Below are 16325 nucleotides of genomic sequence, written 5' to 3' on the forward strand. Positions count from 1 at the left end.
GTGTTCGACAGAAAAAAGGGAGAGTGTGTTCCAGAGAGAGACCACCAGCCCGGGGTGGAGATGCTGCGCCCCGGGGCGGGGCGGGGGGGGGGGGGAGTGTGTGTCTCTCCCCGCATTCCTGAAATAAAGGTTACTTATATTTTATATTTCTTATCTTTACAGCCACCGCCGCCCACTCCCACGGCCAACCCACTCCTTCCACGTACCTCTTTCCCTTCCACTCCTTCCTCTTCCCTCCCCGCTCTTCTCAGACCTAACACCAAGCTTTCTCATTGACCTCAATGAATCTTGTGTTATTCATCTTTGCTCCATCTTGTAGCTGTTGTGTTGGGAGCTGTTGAAGCTGGAAATTGAATGCATGTGCAGGGCTATGTATGGCTGGAGCACAGCCAATCTGGAAACAAAGAGAAGGCTCAAAGAACAAGATGAGGACACCTGGCTCCAACCCCAATTAACAAAATAGAGATTGTAGCTGCAGGCATCTCACTCCTGTAGTGAAAGTCAACCTGGAGACCTTCTCCTGTTAGGGCCGACGTTGCAGGGAAAGAGACCCCAAGGACTCAACTCTTGGTGAGGGAAAAAAGTTTATTTCCATGCGCATGGGGTCCCCCAGGCAAACAAGTGCGGAGGGCCCCGAGGGGGAATTGTGCAGGGTTTTTAAGGGCGCAAACGGGAGGCAAGCGAGTTTACAGAAGCAGATTGCATTGGTTAATTTTGAGCAGCATAGGATTTGGCAGAAATTGATTGGAGGGGTTTGGGGTTGAGTAACCATGGAGACTGGGGGTCCTAGCCCAGTCACTATGTGCCCAGAACAGAACAGTTACTTGTCTTACTTATCTCGTTGAGACAGAACAACCTTGCAGGTGCATTCTTTCTCTTTTTTTTTTTTTCTCTGCTCTGATAGCTCTGGGGAGTTAGGCATTTCTTTTTGCTCTGCTCTGATAGCTCTGGGGAGTTAGGGAGTTAACCCTTTCATTCCCCGCTCTGGGGAGTTAGGGAGTTAACCCTTTCATTCCCCGCTTTTTTTTTTCGATGACTTTTAATCTTAAAGGTCCTGTATGGGTAAGGGATCATATTTTTGACGTAGCACCATAACTTTTACTTGAGAGATCTGAGCCCTCACAAACTGGGTTACTCGGTTAATGAGGCAAGGGGCTATAGTTATGACTATAATGAATCCGGCCAGGGGTCCCAATAAAGGGAGAATATAGGGCAGGATTGATTCCCGGAAAGAGAACATTTTGGTTTTACTTGAAGGGGGCTCTTGAGATCTGATTTTTTTCTCTCAACTTTTTTATTGTATCTTTTACAATCCCAGTATGATCAGTGTAAAAACAACATTTTTTTTTTTAAGTGCGGCGCAGAGACCCCCTTCTTTTAAAAACAAAAGATCTTTAACAATTGGTTTTTTTTTTTTGCTTACAGGGGGACCAAAGCCGCCGTGTAAAGTCGGCATCAATGTTATTAAAATCAAAACAAGCAAGCTAAAACAGTTTATAACCAGCATAATCTATGTTTTAGTCAATTTTTAACTTTAAGGGTTATCAGTCTGTTGTGTAGTCCACTGAGTATGTCTCTCGTTGTCCGCTGTTTCCAGTGGCTTTACATGAGTGTAGTGAATCCGCGCAGTTTTTTCTGTTACCTTGATGGCAGTGGGGGTACTGAGCATCACGGTGAAAGGTCCTTCCCAGCAGGATTTGAGGGAGTCATGGTGGTGACATCGAACCAAGACTGGAGTCCTTGAGGCCTTGGTCTTTGAAGGCAGGTCCAAGTGTTTTTGTCTAAACAGCTGGTGGATCCAGGCCAACACAGGTTGGAGTGTCTGTAGGGACTTAAGATCTCGATTAGTAATTTTAGCTAATTTGTCTTCTGACAATCTTGGAACCAATGGCGGGGGCCTCCCAAACATGGCTTTAAAGGGGGAAATTTTAGAAACATATGGGGTATATCTAGCTCTTAACAGTGCAAAGGGAAGAAGGCTCATTCAATTATCGCCAGTTTTTGAAAACAGCTTAGCTAAAATGTCCTTGAGACTTTGGTTTATATGTTTTACTTGCCCTGAGCTTTGTGGCTGATAGGCACAGTGGAGTTTTAATTAATCTTTAATGTCTGGGCTAACTTTTGGGTGACTCGGGCTATGAAAGCCAGGCCATTATCAGACCCCATTGATAGTGGGAGGCCAAATTAAGGTATGATCTCATGCGATAGCCTTTTAACTACCTCTAAGGCTGACTCAGACTTAGTAGGGAAAGCCTCTACCCAGCCAGTAAAAATGTTTATTAATATCAAGAGATAGCAGTGTCCCTGTAAATTAAGTTTTACCATGTCCATGAAGTCTATTTTTTAATGTTCTCCTGGAACAATTTTTTGATGTCGGGTGGTCTCCAACGCAGAGCTCTTGGCTGAGTTGACTAACAAGCACTGTGGGCATCTGGAGCTCGAAGAGGTGGTCAGTTTGTAGAGTTTTGGAATAAAATACTGAGTTCTGGACAAATCCACAAGTTTAGTTTTTTTTTTAAACGAGTAGTCTGGCGAGCCCGGTATAACAGCTCCTGCCCTAGTGTCTCCAGTAACCGTACTTGTATATCAGGTAACTGGTATTAGCCCCTTGGGGTGGGAGACTTTATTTCAAGTTGAGATGCCAACTGTAGGTCTTTTTTTATGTAGACTGGTTCTGACAAGGTCAGAGGACTAGTATCAGAGCAGTTATTTTCTTGGTTGACCCCTCTGATGTGGTTGTTATTTTTTAAGTGGCTTGATCTGTCAAACTGTTTCCTAAGGTGACAGTGTCATCTCTTGTCTGGTGAGCCTTGTAATGAATAGCAACCCATTGAGGCAGTCAGACAGCTGTCAGCAAGTCTAGAATCTGTGGAGCATTTTTAATCTTAGTCCCAACTGAGGTTAAGAAACCTCACTCTTGATAGACGGCTCCACGTATATGTACAGTAGTAAAGGCATATTTATAGTAAGAAAAATGTTTTACCCTCTTTTTCGTGGCTAGTTTTAGCCTCTTAGTCAAAGCAACAAGCTTTGCCTTTTGGGCAGAAGTGCCAGGCTCTACCCGCTTAACCCAGAGTACCTCCTTTTTGGTGGTCACTGTTGCCCCGGCCACTTGTTTGTCGTTTTGGATGAAGCTGTTTTCATCGAACAGTTGTCGGCATTTCCCAAAAGCTGGTCAGTAAGATCAGCCTGTAGGTTCTGCTGTAGTTCGAGGATGTCAGCGCACTCATGGAGAGAGGTGTCCTTTGTTCCTCCGGGTCATCATCAGGTATAAGGGTGGCTGGGTTTAAAGCTGAAGAAGTCTTGAATATCATTGACTCTGGGTCTAGAAGCAGGGCTTGACAGTAGAATTCTGGCATTTGAGAGCCTTTTTTAGGAGGGGTTTTGATAAGAGTCTCTAAACTGTGAGAGGTTACCACAGAAATCACTTGCCTAAAGCGAGTTTCTTCGCTTCCTTAAGTAACATTGTCACAGTAGCTAGTATTTTTAGGCAGGGGGGCCATACTCCTGTTACTGAATCAAGTCTTTTGGAGAGGTAGGCTATAGGCCTCTTTTAAGGGCCAACGTCCTGAGTGAGGACTCTTTTGGCAATGTCCCTGAGTTTATCTATGAACAAGATGAAAGGCTTGGTAACGTCAGGGAGTCCCAGGGCTGGGGCCTCTGTCAAGGCCCGCTTGAGCTGCTGGAAGGCCTGTTCACATTTATCAGTCCAGTTCAGTGAATTTTGAGTTTCTCCCTTATGGGAGTCATATAGAGGCAAGCTTTTCAGTAAAATTTAGCCTACAGTATCCAACTGCCTCCAGAAAGTCTCGTCTGTTTTTTAAAAGTTTTTTCTCATACAGCAATTTTAACATCTAGGCTATCTTTTTGTAAATTTTTTAGTTTTCAAAGACCTTTTTGTGCTATCTCTATTAACTGGCTGAGGGGCATTTTCTTAAACCTCTCAAACCTTTGTAATTTTTGTGTAACATGTGGGGCCGACTGAGTTACAAAGAGAACAACTGGCGATACTGGGAAACCTCCTTACCTCTGGATGTCCAGTCAGGGTGGCACAAAAGGAGAACATGGTTTTGGCATTCCGGATCAGAGAGCCGGCTTCATCTGGATGGCACACTGTTTCTTGTCCAAGGGTGTCACGTGACAGGCCATCATTTTACTAAAATTATATTCTTAACAAAAAGGGCTTTTTCACAGGTAACAAAATTGTGCTGTATAATCTCCCAGATGTTTACAGCACATGTAAGAATTTGTATCTTATTTCTAGTATCACCTATAATCTCATTTTAATGAAAACATTTTGCAGCAAAGTACAATCTTATGTATACTTTTACCAAAACTGATCTAATACTGTCAAATTCTGAACACATTTACTTTTTGTCAAACCTGTTATTTGTAGTACTATAAACCAAGACAAATAAAATTCACATCCTCTTGAGCCTTCTACAACTTACAATAATACCTCTCAAACTAAGCTTTGATCTTTTTCCACATTCTGGCATAGCCAGACACCTTTACTTGAAGACCACTCTCTTTGTCCCTCTTTTTACTATTACCAGTCAATTACCTTTTTTCTCACTTCTCAGACAACATCAAAACTCTCAACAAAACCCTTGAAGTCACCTTTTAGTAGTCCAAAACATACTTATTTTATGTCTTTTTACCACATAAAAATGCTGTATTTTAAAAACAAAACTGTAACCTTTTAACTGGCTCAAATATAGTACCGCCTGGTTTTTACTTGGCAAAGTTGACATGACTCTTAACAACCATAGATATATATATATATGTGCACATGTTTATATTTTTACCAGAGAGAAAAAAATACTCCTTTTAAAAGGCATGCTGAGGTTGCAAGCAATCAATTGAAGTCTTACATATTAAACAAGGCGCCACAACATTAAAGACACAAACAAAGGGAGCTTCTTGCATAGTTTGGTCAGCTAAAGGAAATAATTTTTCTTATCATGAACCTTTAATCTAATAAGCCATATGGATCCTACAACAGAAATGGGCAACAAGCCCCTAAGTTAGTAACAAGTTTAAACAGGCAATCAAGGAGAGGGCGGAGGAAGGAAGGGTTTTACCCACGGTGGGGGCTCCTCCCTGAGGTCCTGTCATACCAAGATGTAGGCGATCCGGTCGGGGTGGCCCTCTCGTCCAGGGCAGAAGATGATGTTCTTAACTGCTAAGATGAGGGGAAGGTGGAAAGTCCCCTCCGGTGGCCAACCCACGGAGAATGTGGGCCACTCAGACGAGCAGAAAGTCTGCCATTTACTTTTTTTAACCTGTAAGGAGAGATTGTGAGCCCTCTCTCGAACCTCCGACCAATGGTTGAGGCTGAGGGACAATGGGGACGATGTCGTCTGGCCCATGATGTTCTGAAGACAAAGAGTGGTTAGCGTACACGCGGCACAACAAATAACCGTTCACAACAGTCATAACACACAGGACAAACAGGCCGGCCACCTCACTCTCATGCATTAGTTTCACACCAAACGAGTCACCTTAGGGGGTGCCTCCAGATTGGCCCGGATGGACCACAGATTGGGAATGAAATTCCCCAGATTGGCCCAGACGGACCACAGATTGGGAATGAAATTCCCCAGATTGGCCCAGACGGACCACAGATTGGGAATGAAATTCCCCAGACCGATAGGAAAATCCTATCGCAGACGGTGAGTCACGGAAAACCGTGTGGGGCGTCCCCCGGTCACCAGAGAACAGAGAACAGATAACAAAAACAGGTAACAAAAATTGCCCGGTTGGCTCGGGGCGTAAAATACCGGTAGATTGATCCTCAGAGTAAAAATAAGAAGCGACCGGTCGTACTCACCCACCGCAGAGCCGTTGAGGTCACCTCCCGTGAGACGTGCTATCTCGCTAGGGCCTCCAAGATGTTAGGGCCGACGCCGCAGGGAAAGAGACCCCAAGGACTCAACTCTTGGTGAGGGAAAAAAGTTTATTTCCATGCGCATGGGGTCCCCCAGGCAAACAAGTGCGGAGGGCCCCGAGGGGGAATTGTGCAGGGTTTTTAAGGGCGCAAACGGGAGGCAAGCGAGTTTACAGAAGCAGATTGCATTGGTTAATTTTGAGCAGCATAGGATTTGGCAGAAATTGATTGGAGGGGTTTGGGGTTGAGTAACCATGGAGACTGGGGGTCCTAGCCCAGTCACTATGTGCCCAGAACAGAACAGTTACTTGTCTTACTTATCTCGTTGAGACAGAACAACCTTGCAGGTGCATTCTTTCTCTTTTTTTTTTCTCTGCTCTGATAGCTCTGGGGAGTTAGGCATTTCTTTTTGCTCTGCTCTGATAGCTCTGGGGAGTTAGGGAGTTAACCCTTTCATTCCCCGCTCTGGGGAGTTAGGGAGTTAACCCTTTCATTCCCCGCTCTGGGGAGTTAGGGAGTTAACCCTTTCACTCCTAAATTAACAAGACATGTCACCTAAATTAACATAGGCTGTTACCTGGAAAAGTCGTGAACCACTCCCAAGGTGTCCTGCTTTCCACACTAACCCCTCCCCCTTGTTGAAATTTAAATAAATACGGGCTGCCCAGAGACATTCCTTATCTCAGGCCCTAGAGTCTGGAACTCCGTTAGAGGATTTGATCCTCCTGAAGCCCTAAAATCATACCACCTGTCTCAACTTATTTAAGCCTTCACCGTACACTCATTTGGAAGACTGGGGATCTTGGCCAGGTTTCCAACACTGTTGGATTGATTTTTCATGGTCTCTTGCTATTTCTAAAATATCTTTCTTTTCATGATCACTAGCTGCAATTCTGCCTTCCTTCTCCTTTGGTCAATATCTTGCGTATATTTTCAGTGGAGGATTTAATTTCTTGGATTTTCATTTGGATCTGTTTCATGGATTCCATTTCTTTGCTATGTTGGGCACTTTTTGTTTCCATCATATCTCTAAGCTCATCTGTTCTTTTATCTGTGTCTTTTCTAATATATTTGATTTTAAGCATCATTTATTTTTTACTTGAGAGATTATTTTCTCTATAGCATTCTCCACTTGTTTTTTCACCTCTTGCTATCATTTCAGATATTTCCAGTGTGTAACTTCCAATTTTGTCTGTCTCATTAAGATCCAGGCTCGTCCTAGGAGGGATGGAGGTCTGGGTTGCATTTTGCTTCTGTGTCTTATTGTTCTCTATTTTCTCCTTTTTATTTTATTTTGTTTTCCATGTTGATGATTGCCAATTTCTTATGATAAACAGCTTTATCACTAACATTGAGGCTTTCCTAGAAGATGTCTGATCTTTAGAGATATCCTCTGGATGTAGGTGGTTCTTAATAGCTCTCCTTGAAATCTAACTTCCCAATTTTTAAAGGATACAAAGTTATTATTTGGCTGAGCACCCAATCCTTTGCCACTGGGCTGTGCTGATGATTACGACCCTATACAATCACAGTGTTGTCATACAGGGAAGAAAAATCGATTATAGCATGGATGACATCCTGACCAAAGTAGTACAGTTAGTAATAACAATGGTTTCAAGTGCAGCTTAACTACTAATAAACTATGCTAACATTAACCTGCAACTTCTGACACCAGGAAGAAACTCTAAAGTTATATAACAAAATCAAACACATACCATGTACTCATATGCAGTGATTTTCCCCTTAGTGGAGTGATTTTACCCTTTTGTGGGGAGTGAGGCGTTAAGATGGGTAGGGGACAGGATAAAATGATGAATGTGGTCAAATATAGTAAAGTCAAGGCTGGAGGTCAAAGAATGGTCACTCAAGTTTTGAGACACTTAGAGAACACAGGAGGGAAAGGATGAAATGTAATGCAAAGGAATAATCAGAAAGGGAAGACAGAAGGCTCAGTCACTTGAAAGTTAAAATTCAAGAAGTGGTTGAGGAAAGAGAAAAAGTGTCAGTAGAAGAAAACGAAAATGAAAGGTAAGAAACCTAAACAGTGAAGAAGAAAAAAAAAAAAAGAAGAAAGAAAGGAGTCTAAAGAAAGAGAAAAGGAAGGGGGAAAAAAAGCCCCAAAACAAAAATAACCACAAAATACAAAACAAAACAAAATCACATCCAACCAGACAGGAAATGGATAGACAACCAGACAAGGGAGAATAGAAGTAATAGAAATCCTCTGGTGTTTACCATTCTGTGGCTGTGTCCATGTTAGAAATGTGCATGGTGTGGAGCTGATCGTGGCCTCTGGATGTGAGGGCCAGGACTGGCCCTCTGTCGGTGGGCTTCTCCAGAGCCCAGCAGCTGGCTCCCTACTGCTGCTTCAGAGGCTTCTGCAAGCCTGGACTCACTGATGACTCTGTCCTCAAAGGTGTGTGTGCGTCTGCCACCTGGAGCTTGTCCTGGGTCTAGGGGCCTTCTAGTCAGTCTAGTCACTGCAGACATGTAAGATGACAGAATTAGGAACAGAAAAGAAATAATAATTTCATAAAAATCTTGTAATATGCTTCTATGCCTCAGTCTTCCCAATCTTCAGAGGAGTTCTTGCCCTTAATCTTTCACTCCTTTTTCTCCACGACTTAGGGACATGCAACCTTTGAACTCTAAGCTACGGGAATGTTTTTCAGTGCTTAATATCAGCCTGAATAAGGCGGAGGCTGTATACACCATTTGTCTGCATTTGTGGCAAGCAAACAAATGTCCAAATGGCATTTAAAAGTCGCTATATGATTTCTAAGTCAGCAGCTTCAGCGTTACCCTGGGCAGAATCAAATTTCTGCACAATCTTTCAAGGAAACTGCTGACTTACCTCATACTCTGCAGCTGGCCACCTGCACTGCTCAGAGCACACCTCAAAAACACCCCGGTGGGGAGAGGCTGGGGATGGGAAGCTCCTTTCACAAAGCCCTGCAGTTCAGCCTCATCCTCCCTATCTCAAGGTGTATGCCAGCCTCCAGGAACCACCCATCCTGCAGCACCAGGCTGTGGGAGGACTCTGGAAAGCTCCTTCAAAGCCCTTCCCTGGCATGAGTGGGACTTCTCTTCCAAACAAAGGCTGCTCCAGTTCCTCTCCCCGCAGTGTCCCCATGAGGTGCACTGGGCTGGAAATGATGGTGGACAGGAAACATACCGGAAATGGAAAACAAAAATGATTTGTACAAATCCTCATCGGGGACACCTGCATTTATAATGTTAAGCTGGGGCAGGGTGCGGTTTACAAATAAGTCAGTCAATGGGTAAGTGTGAATCAGATCTTTGTTCTTTGACAAATCCTGCCTGGAAGGCTGAGTTCAGGCTCTTCATTGACCTGCATCGTCAGTTTTATAGCAATGGCTTTAGAATCTATCCAAGACCCATTGTCCTCCAACCAGGCCAGAAGGCATAAGAATGGTGACCACACAGCTGGTGCCCCCTAGTCAGCCTTATGAAATGGGTAACTTGTGCAAAGTTCCTACAGTCCCCTCAAACTGGAAAGGAGGAAAGAAAATGGTCTATGGCGGGACCTGGGAGCAGAGAAAGGGAGCCAGACAATAAAAATTCTCCTGGCTCTGTTCTGTGCCACCCACATCGGTCGGCTGCATATACTCTCTGAATGCCAAACCTGCTTTTCCCAGTCAATCCATAGCCAAAATGTAGCTTGCGAAGGCTGCCGAGAAAATTCTACAGTCCAGACAGGCAAATGTGTCTGATCGGAGACAGACATGACCGTGCGGTTATGAGTGGAGGGTAATTATTCCACGCATGTAACATTCCTTTTGAAAGGCAAAACCACATGCCATTTCCATTCATTTGTCCTTCAGGTAAACTTGGAGGCTAAACCAGGTTTGCTCCATTCGCTAGAAGATAAAGGAATCCCTGATTTGGACTGTGGGCAATATGCACACACAGGGCTGGATTCCAGTCCTGGCCTCTTTCCCCTAGAGTCTCTTCACCAGACCATATTCCCACGAGGTATCATTCTCTGGCCAGCCAATGAGCATTCTAGCTACATGATTGGAAGTCAGTGTCCTTGGAAACTTTGTGTGGTCACTCACTTTGGTTCTTCCCCACACAGCCGGGGGACCGGCTGTTCCTTGACCTCCTAACACTGTGTCTGTCTATTTCAATTTCACAAAAATTCAATGACACCTCAGTGCTATAGAGATCCTGCAGGCCCCTGAAGCCCTGTCAGAAAGCACAGTGTCTGTATGTTTTCCCTGCAGATCTAGGATACAGTTCGTGGGGAGTTATTTTTACATTATTTTCATGATTATATCACTATGTGTAGTAGATTCAGGGTTTTTTTTATTTGCCCATTCTGGCCAGGAGGCTATTACACATCTTAGGCCAGGAGCATTCAGTTTTAATCACCACAAGAACAGAATGAACATGGCTGCCTGAATAGATTGCTGTCCCTCGCTGATGGAAGTAAACATTTAGCTCAGCCAGCGGGCCCGTCCGATCTTTCTCTTGTTGCACAGTTTGTCATTCTGATGCTACTGCTGTTATTAACATGGCAGCTGTCACAGCAGTGAGGATGGAAAGACCCATTAGCTCATCTGATTCTATCTCTCTGCCAGGCAGGATATAGGCCCTAAAAATGCTTCCTGGACGAAGGACTGTTTGGGGATTTACTTATCCTAGGTTACAGCAGACATGGCTTCAAAAAAACAGGAAATAAGGTCTTCTCTTAGCTAATTACCAAAGGAGTTACAACAATGTAGTAGAGGCCTTGTAGAAGCAAAGCTTAAACTTCCTTACAAGGCTGTGGGGAACTTCACTGGCTACCAGGAAGCGGAAGTGTGTAGCTATGACACACCCAGCAGAACCCTAGGAAAATTATACTCCGTGGAGCTGTTAAAAGTAAAGGAAGTTATATCAGCTGCTGAAGTTCTTAAATTTGTCCACCGAACACCTCATGGTCAAATTAACTATTGTGTTTGCCTCTGATCATGGCTAGGGCTTTCAGATGTGCGCAATAAAATAATTAATTAAGACTGATTGAAAAGGAGCCCAAGTTTATCAGGGAAGGGGAGAGGAGAATGTGTGCGAGGGTGTCTAGCAGGGACCCTCACTGAATGCAGTCTCAGCATAGATTTCGGGAAACGTTTTCCTACTGATCACTGCATTGTTAAAAATACAAAGCGCTAACACTTAGCAGCCACCAGTTATGTCCTGATCCAAATGCTTGCTATGCATAGCATTTAAAAAGGTGGTGGTGTTTTCATTTTGCTGAAAGGAAAAAAAAAAGCTAACAGGGTTAACAAATTTGCCCAAAGAGACATACATGCAAATGAAAAACTGCATTCAGACTCCAGTTAATCTGACTCCGAAGCCCATGTTCCTGAGCACAGTGCTACAGAGCCTTTCTGCTCTGGTTTATGTTTGGAGAGCCAGCACTTCTGGAGAAGAGAAGTGAGAGGCAATATTATTGCCGTGATTTGAGTAATTTTAATCGTGCCCGTACCTCTGGGAGGCTGCTGTCTGCCTTTTCCACCCACCAGGGCCTCCAGTGACCTTCGCTTTTACGCCCCTCCACCTCCCGCCTTCTCCATTCTCTTTCCCTTCAAAACTGTAAGTGAAAGTTGAGCTCAGAAGCACACTTGCATCCTGGCCAGTGGCCTTGGATCACCCCACTTTCTTTCCATTTCCATCTCAGGCTCAAGAGAGGAAGTATTCTCTCGGATACTACCTTCCTCTAACCAGAGTCTGGTACACACTAGTATTTGTGTACCGTTCCTCAGCATCTTTATTTTTGTGTTCCAACCTGATGTGTGGAATAAACATAAGCATCAGGCCAGGCAAGATTCGTAGCTTTCTTTACAAATGACAAAACTGAAACTGAGAAATCAGGTACACCTGGGAGTTGGGTCAGAGATGCTTTCAAATCCCACATGTTTTTCCCAAAGTGACAGAAGTCCCTGCTGATGCCAGAGGCTGCCTATCTTGCTAGGCTGAAGAGCAGTCTGTTGCACCTGGCATTTCAAGCTCCGCCAGTGTGGCCAGATGGCATTTAGCAAGGTTGAGGTTTCCCAATGAACTGAGGTTTCTGTGAGAGCTTATTTTTGTTGGCTGTAGAGTTGTTCTCCTCTTGTTACAGAAACCACATTATTTTGGTTTCCTCCCTTTGTTTCTGTCTTGCTTTAAACTTTGTCTTGATGTAAAGGGAAATATAAGATCAGTGTAAAGTTTATCAACAAGTCTAAACAGCAATGTGTGTCTATAAACCCAGGGTATGCGAAACAGTCAAAACACCTGGATTCCAGTTCTATGGATTCTATAAAGCTCTGAGAATGTCAGCCAAACTCTCCAAGCCCCAGCTTCCAGAAAGGAAATAGCAATGGTAAGCTAGAGAACCTTCCAGAGCCCAACAAACTTAGAGCCTTTAGCATCTTTGGCTATGGTGACCCTAATCTCAGCAAGGAAGTGTATTTGCTGCTCTAAAAGGTGCCAGTTTATAAGCTCAGGATGATTCTTTTCTGGAATGATCAGCCCAGAAGTGTGCACAAGATGACGCCCATGGGCTGCTGCAGGTGAGCGGTCTGGTGGGGAAGGAGTCACAACGCTAAGAACCTCTCTGAGGAGCGTTCTGAGCTCCAATTCAGTGGTCTCCATCTCTCCATGGTTGGGCTTCAGGCTCTGGGTACATTTTTTCTCCTATGAAAGTTATTTCAAGATAGCCTTGTAGGATTAACACATCCAAACAGTATGCGATAAGCTCTTCTGCATTGCAGATATTTGCTAAGAACTGCACATAAAAAGATCAAATAAAATTTTATTTTTAAAGAGCTTGCAGTTTATCAGAATAACAAATAAAAAGATGATGTAGATTTTTAGTGGAGGCTTACAAAGAGAGAAAAAGGCCAAGAATCCTTTCATCTCTGAAGTGTATATAATTGCTCTCACTATTTAAACATCAGAGTACCCAGGGGCATTCTTTCCAGATTAGATTCTCCTGCCTCGCCTTCTCCGGACTTGTAAACCCTGTCTGTGTCTGAAATCATACTGTCAGCCCCTACATAGCTTGGTAGATTACATTTCTTTGCATCCTCTTGAACCTTTGGATGTGTGGTGAATCCTAGTTCCTTGGTGACATACAAAGCTCTTTGAGGGCAAGAGTTATACCTATTTATTTGTTTGCTCAATAACACTAAACCCAGTGGTGAACATATAAACAGCTATTTGCAAATGTTCCAATTTTTTCTCAGTCTGGGCACGTGGTAGCATTCCTCTCCTCTTCCTGAAATTGGGAGTGGCTGTAGATCTTGCTTTTACTGAAGAAGTTCAAGCAAGATGACTTCTGGGTGAAGCTTGAGGAAACACTGAAAAGTCTCTGGCACCTGTCAAGTGATAGCTCTTACCATCCTAGGGCCCAGAGTGCCTGCCAGCCCACCGGGAGCATATAGCCTGAGAAGTATTGCTTCAAGATGTAAAGTTTGGCATTTGTCACCAACATTAACCTTACCAGGTCTAACTGGTACAGAAGCACTCAACAAATACTGTCTTTGCTAACCTTTTATCAGTGGCTCCAAGGCAACATGAAGGTAAGGAAGCAAACAAAATATGTTGGCAATAGCCTAGGGAAAGACTTCTTGCATTGGAAGAAAAATGTTCTAATTTTTCCAATGCAGTAGACTCCTTTATCCATGAAAGATACAGTCTGAGACCACCATGAGATTGCCTCGAATCACAGGGCCCTAAATAGACTATGTTTTTCCCTGTACATACATAGTTAGGATAAGGTATACTTTATAAATGGGGCACAGTAAGAAATTAACAACAGTAACTAATAAGATAGAAGAATTATAGCGCATACTGTAACAAAACTTACTTAGAATCTTTGGATATTTTATTCCCGAAATTTCTAATTAGTATTTCCAGATTGTGTTTGACAGTAATTGACACTATGAAAAGTGAAAGTGCAGATAAGGTGTTGTATTTCTAAAAAAGCACCCCTCAGTGCCGCTGATGTTCCACCCACTACCATTTTCTTGGTCTTTTTTTTTTTGTTTTTATCGGTACCAGGGATCGAACTCATGACTGCCTGCTTGCAAGGCAGGCGCTTATGCCGCTGAGCTAAATCCCCAGCCCCCCACTGCCATTTTCTTCCCCTTGAGGTCACTTTACCTTATCCAGGAATGTCTCCATTTTGCCCGCCGCCGTTAATGATCAGAAAAAGAAATGTACCAAGGAGTCTTAGAAAAGGTCGGAGAGCTCTGTAGAGAAAAAACATGTGAGCAAAGCCTGGAATGGAAAAACTCAACCACAGGAGAACCTTGCAAAGGATTCAGTCCAAAACCATTGGAAAACCTGGGGATGGGCTTGGGCCAAGGCTTGCCTGGCTCATGCAAGAGCCTGTGTCCCCTCCCAGCTCTACAGGAAAAGAAAAACCTGGAAATTGCAATAGATTCTTAAGTCTTGTGAATCTACCTCCTGCATCACCAAACCTGAGTCTACCCTCAAGTTACTCAACCTCTCCAATCACCCAGTTTCTTCTTCAGTAAAACAAAGGTGAGAGTGGAACTCAGCTCTTGGAGTTATTGAGAGCTAAAGGCAATGCTCCTTGATAACAAAGAACATTTGCCTACTGTGTGCTTTAAAGACTCTAACACAGATCTGGAGAATCATTTTCTAACACATTAAACATAGTAGCTGCAACATCGTAAATGTTCAAAAATGAGCACTCTTACTGCATACACAGGAGGCAGAAGCACTCACTAAAAGGCCATGAAATGTAAAAGAACGTTCTGTCTGGGTTTGGAGTCCAGGAAACTCTGAAATCCTTGCCTACTGCACTGTGATGTGCCCTTGGTCTCACAAGGTCAAGGCGATGCTTTTTCTAGATATAGAAACTTACCAACCCTTAGCAGCTGGAAGGACTCTCTGGAAAGTGCTCAGGAGCCCATGGGGAAAGAGACAGCGAATGAAGAGAAGCCTTCACTCTTCCAGGGCTCATGTCCAGGACTTTCCAGAAGCTGGAGACTTAGCTCGGCCTTTGCTCTGTTCCTGAGACTCTGAGACTTTGGCCAGAGCCTCGAAACACGGTAGTCACCTGTCGGTCTTCACCCGGGGCACTGTTCTCTTGTTCCAGCTGGATGTGGCCCCAGAAGCAGCATTAAAGGGATGCTCTCGGGCTCCCCCACTTCCCTCTCTGTGCCTTCCTCTTTTCCAAATCATCCTTCCTGGGGCCACACAGCCAACGCTGTCTGAGATCTGCAACCAAGGAAACTCTTCTTAGCAGAACAGCAAAGAAAAGACCTGAAGAAAGACAGATTTCTAAATCTGAATGCTTCCCCATGTCAGCTCCTGAACAGGGTGCCCAAAGACCTGCTTCCTGAAGACAGTGATGACTACCTCACAGTACGGTCTTTATTTTATTTCCTTCCAAGAGTAACAAATTTGAGTCTAACTTGAGTGGCAGATGAGTTTCTGCTCCTGGAGGTGAAGCCAAGGCAGCAAGAAGGTGGAGTGGCCTCCCTGCGGCCAAACAGCATGAAGCAGGAGGTGGAGAACCCAGCAAAGTCAGGAAACTAAAATAAAACCCTTCCTTCTTGAACAACCTCACCAACCTCTTCTGTAGGTTCCCAGATACATTTAATTTACACTGAAAATAGAAGTAAAATAAAATAAAATGTGATTGTCACAATGTTCAAAGCTCTCTCCAAATATCTCTCTCTCTCTCTCTCCATCCCTTTTTCGAGCACCAAACACCAATGGTAGGAAGCATTGGCCTAAAAATAGTGCTTCTCAAAGACCCAATCTTTTCTGAGTTTCATAGAACATCTGCTCAACAGTTTCCTATAACTGTTTTGGCCACTAAATCAAAGCCGGCAGAAACAATGTTCTGTTTCTGTCTTTCAAGCAAAGAATTGCCACCAGACCTTCCTCTCAGACTCAGACGACAATGGGACAGAAATAGCCACGAAGGCTTTGAAACACCTTAAGGCCTGAGTCCAACTAAAAAGTTACTAGTGTCTTGTTTTTGACTCTTTTTAAAGACACTTTGCAACTCCCAACTACAGAAAAGAAACTTAGATAGGTCAAACCTCTTGGGAGAGGTTACACCCTATGCAAATTACCACCTGCAGTGCGAGGCCCTGTGGTTTTGTGAGGTTCAGGGTTGGCAGGACCCAGGCCAAGACTGCTGAATGTCTTGCCCTGGGCCAGCATGTGGAGCCAAGTGTGGGGGTGGAGTGGTATCTGGTGGAGTGGTGGTTGTTCTTGGTTCTATGTTACGTCTCTGCCACGCCCTTGGCTTCTGTTTGCTTCTGTGGCAGAGACCCTGGGAGTCTGTAGCTACCTGTGCTAGGCTGGGGAAACACACAAGTTCGAAGGTCCCAGTAGATTCTGTCCTGACCATGCATCCAACAGCCATGGCCCCTGGCCAGGAAATCTGTCTAACCTGTTAGCT

The 16325-nt window shown here is 44.1% G+C and overlaps 1 long non-coding RNA gene across 1 annotated transcript; it reads right to left on the reverse strand.

The window, feature by feature from the left end:
• Window positions 1-574: 574 nt before the first annotated feature.
• LOC134477646 (uncharacterized) lies at window positions 575-15920 on the reverse strand. Its single transcript, XR_010049733.1, has 3 exons — window positions 14772-15920; window positions 14042-14130; window positions 575-8370 (listed from the first exon to the last, which is right to left on the reverse strand). It is a non-coding gene; the product is annotated as an uncharacterized LOC134477646 (long non-coding RNA).
• Between the last annotated feature and the right edge of the window lie 405 nt (window positions 15921-16325).

This window comes from Cavia porcellus, unplaced genomic scaffold, assembly GCF_034190915.1.
Source record: "Cavia porcellus strain 051 isolate PalLab524CR breed Dunkin Hartley unplaced genomic scaffold, mCavPor4.1 scaffold_9, whole genome shotgun sequence".
NCBI lineage: Eukaryota > Metazoa > Chordata > Mammalia > Rodentia > Caviidae > Cavia > Cavia porcellus.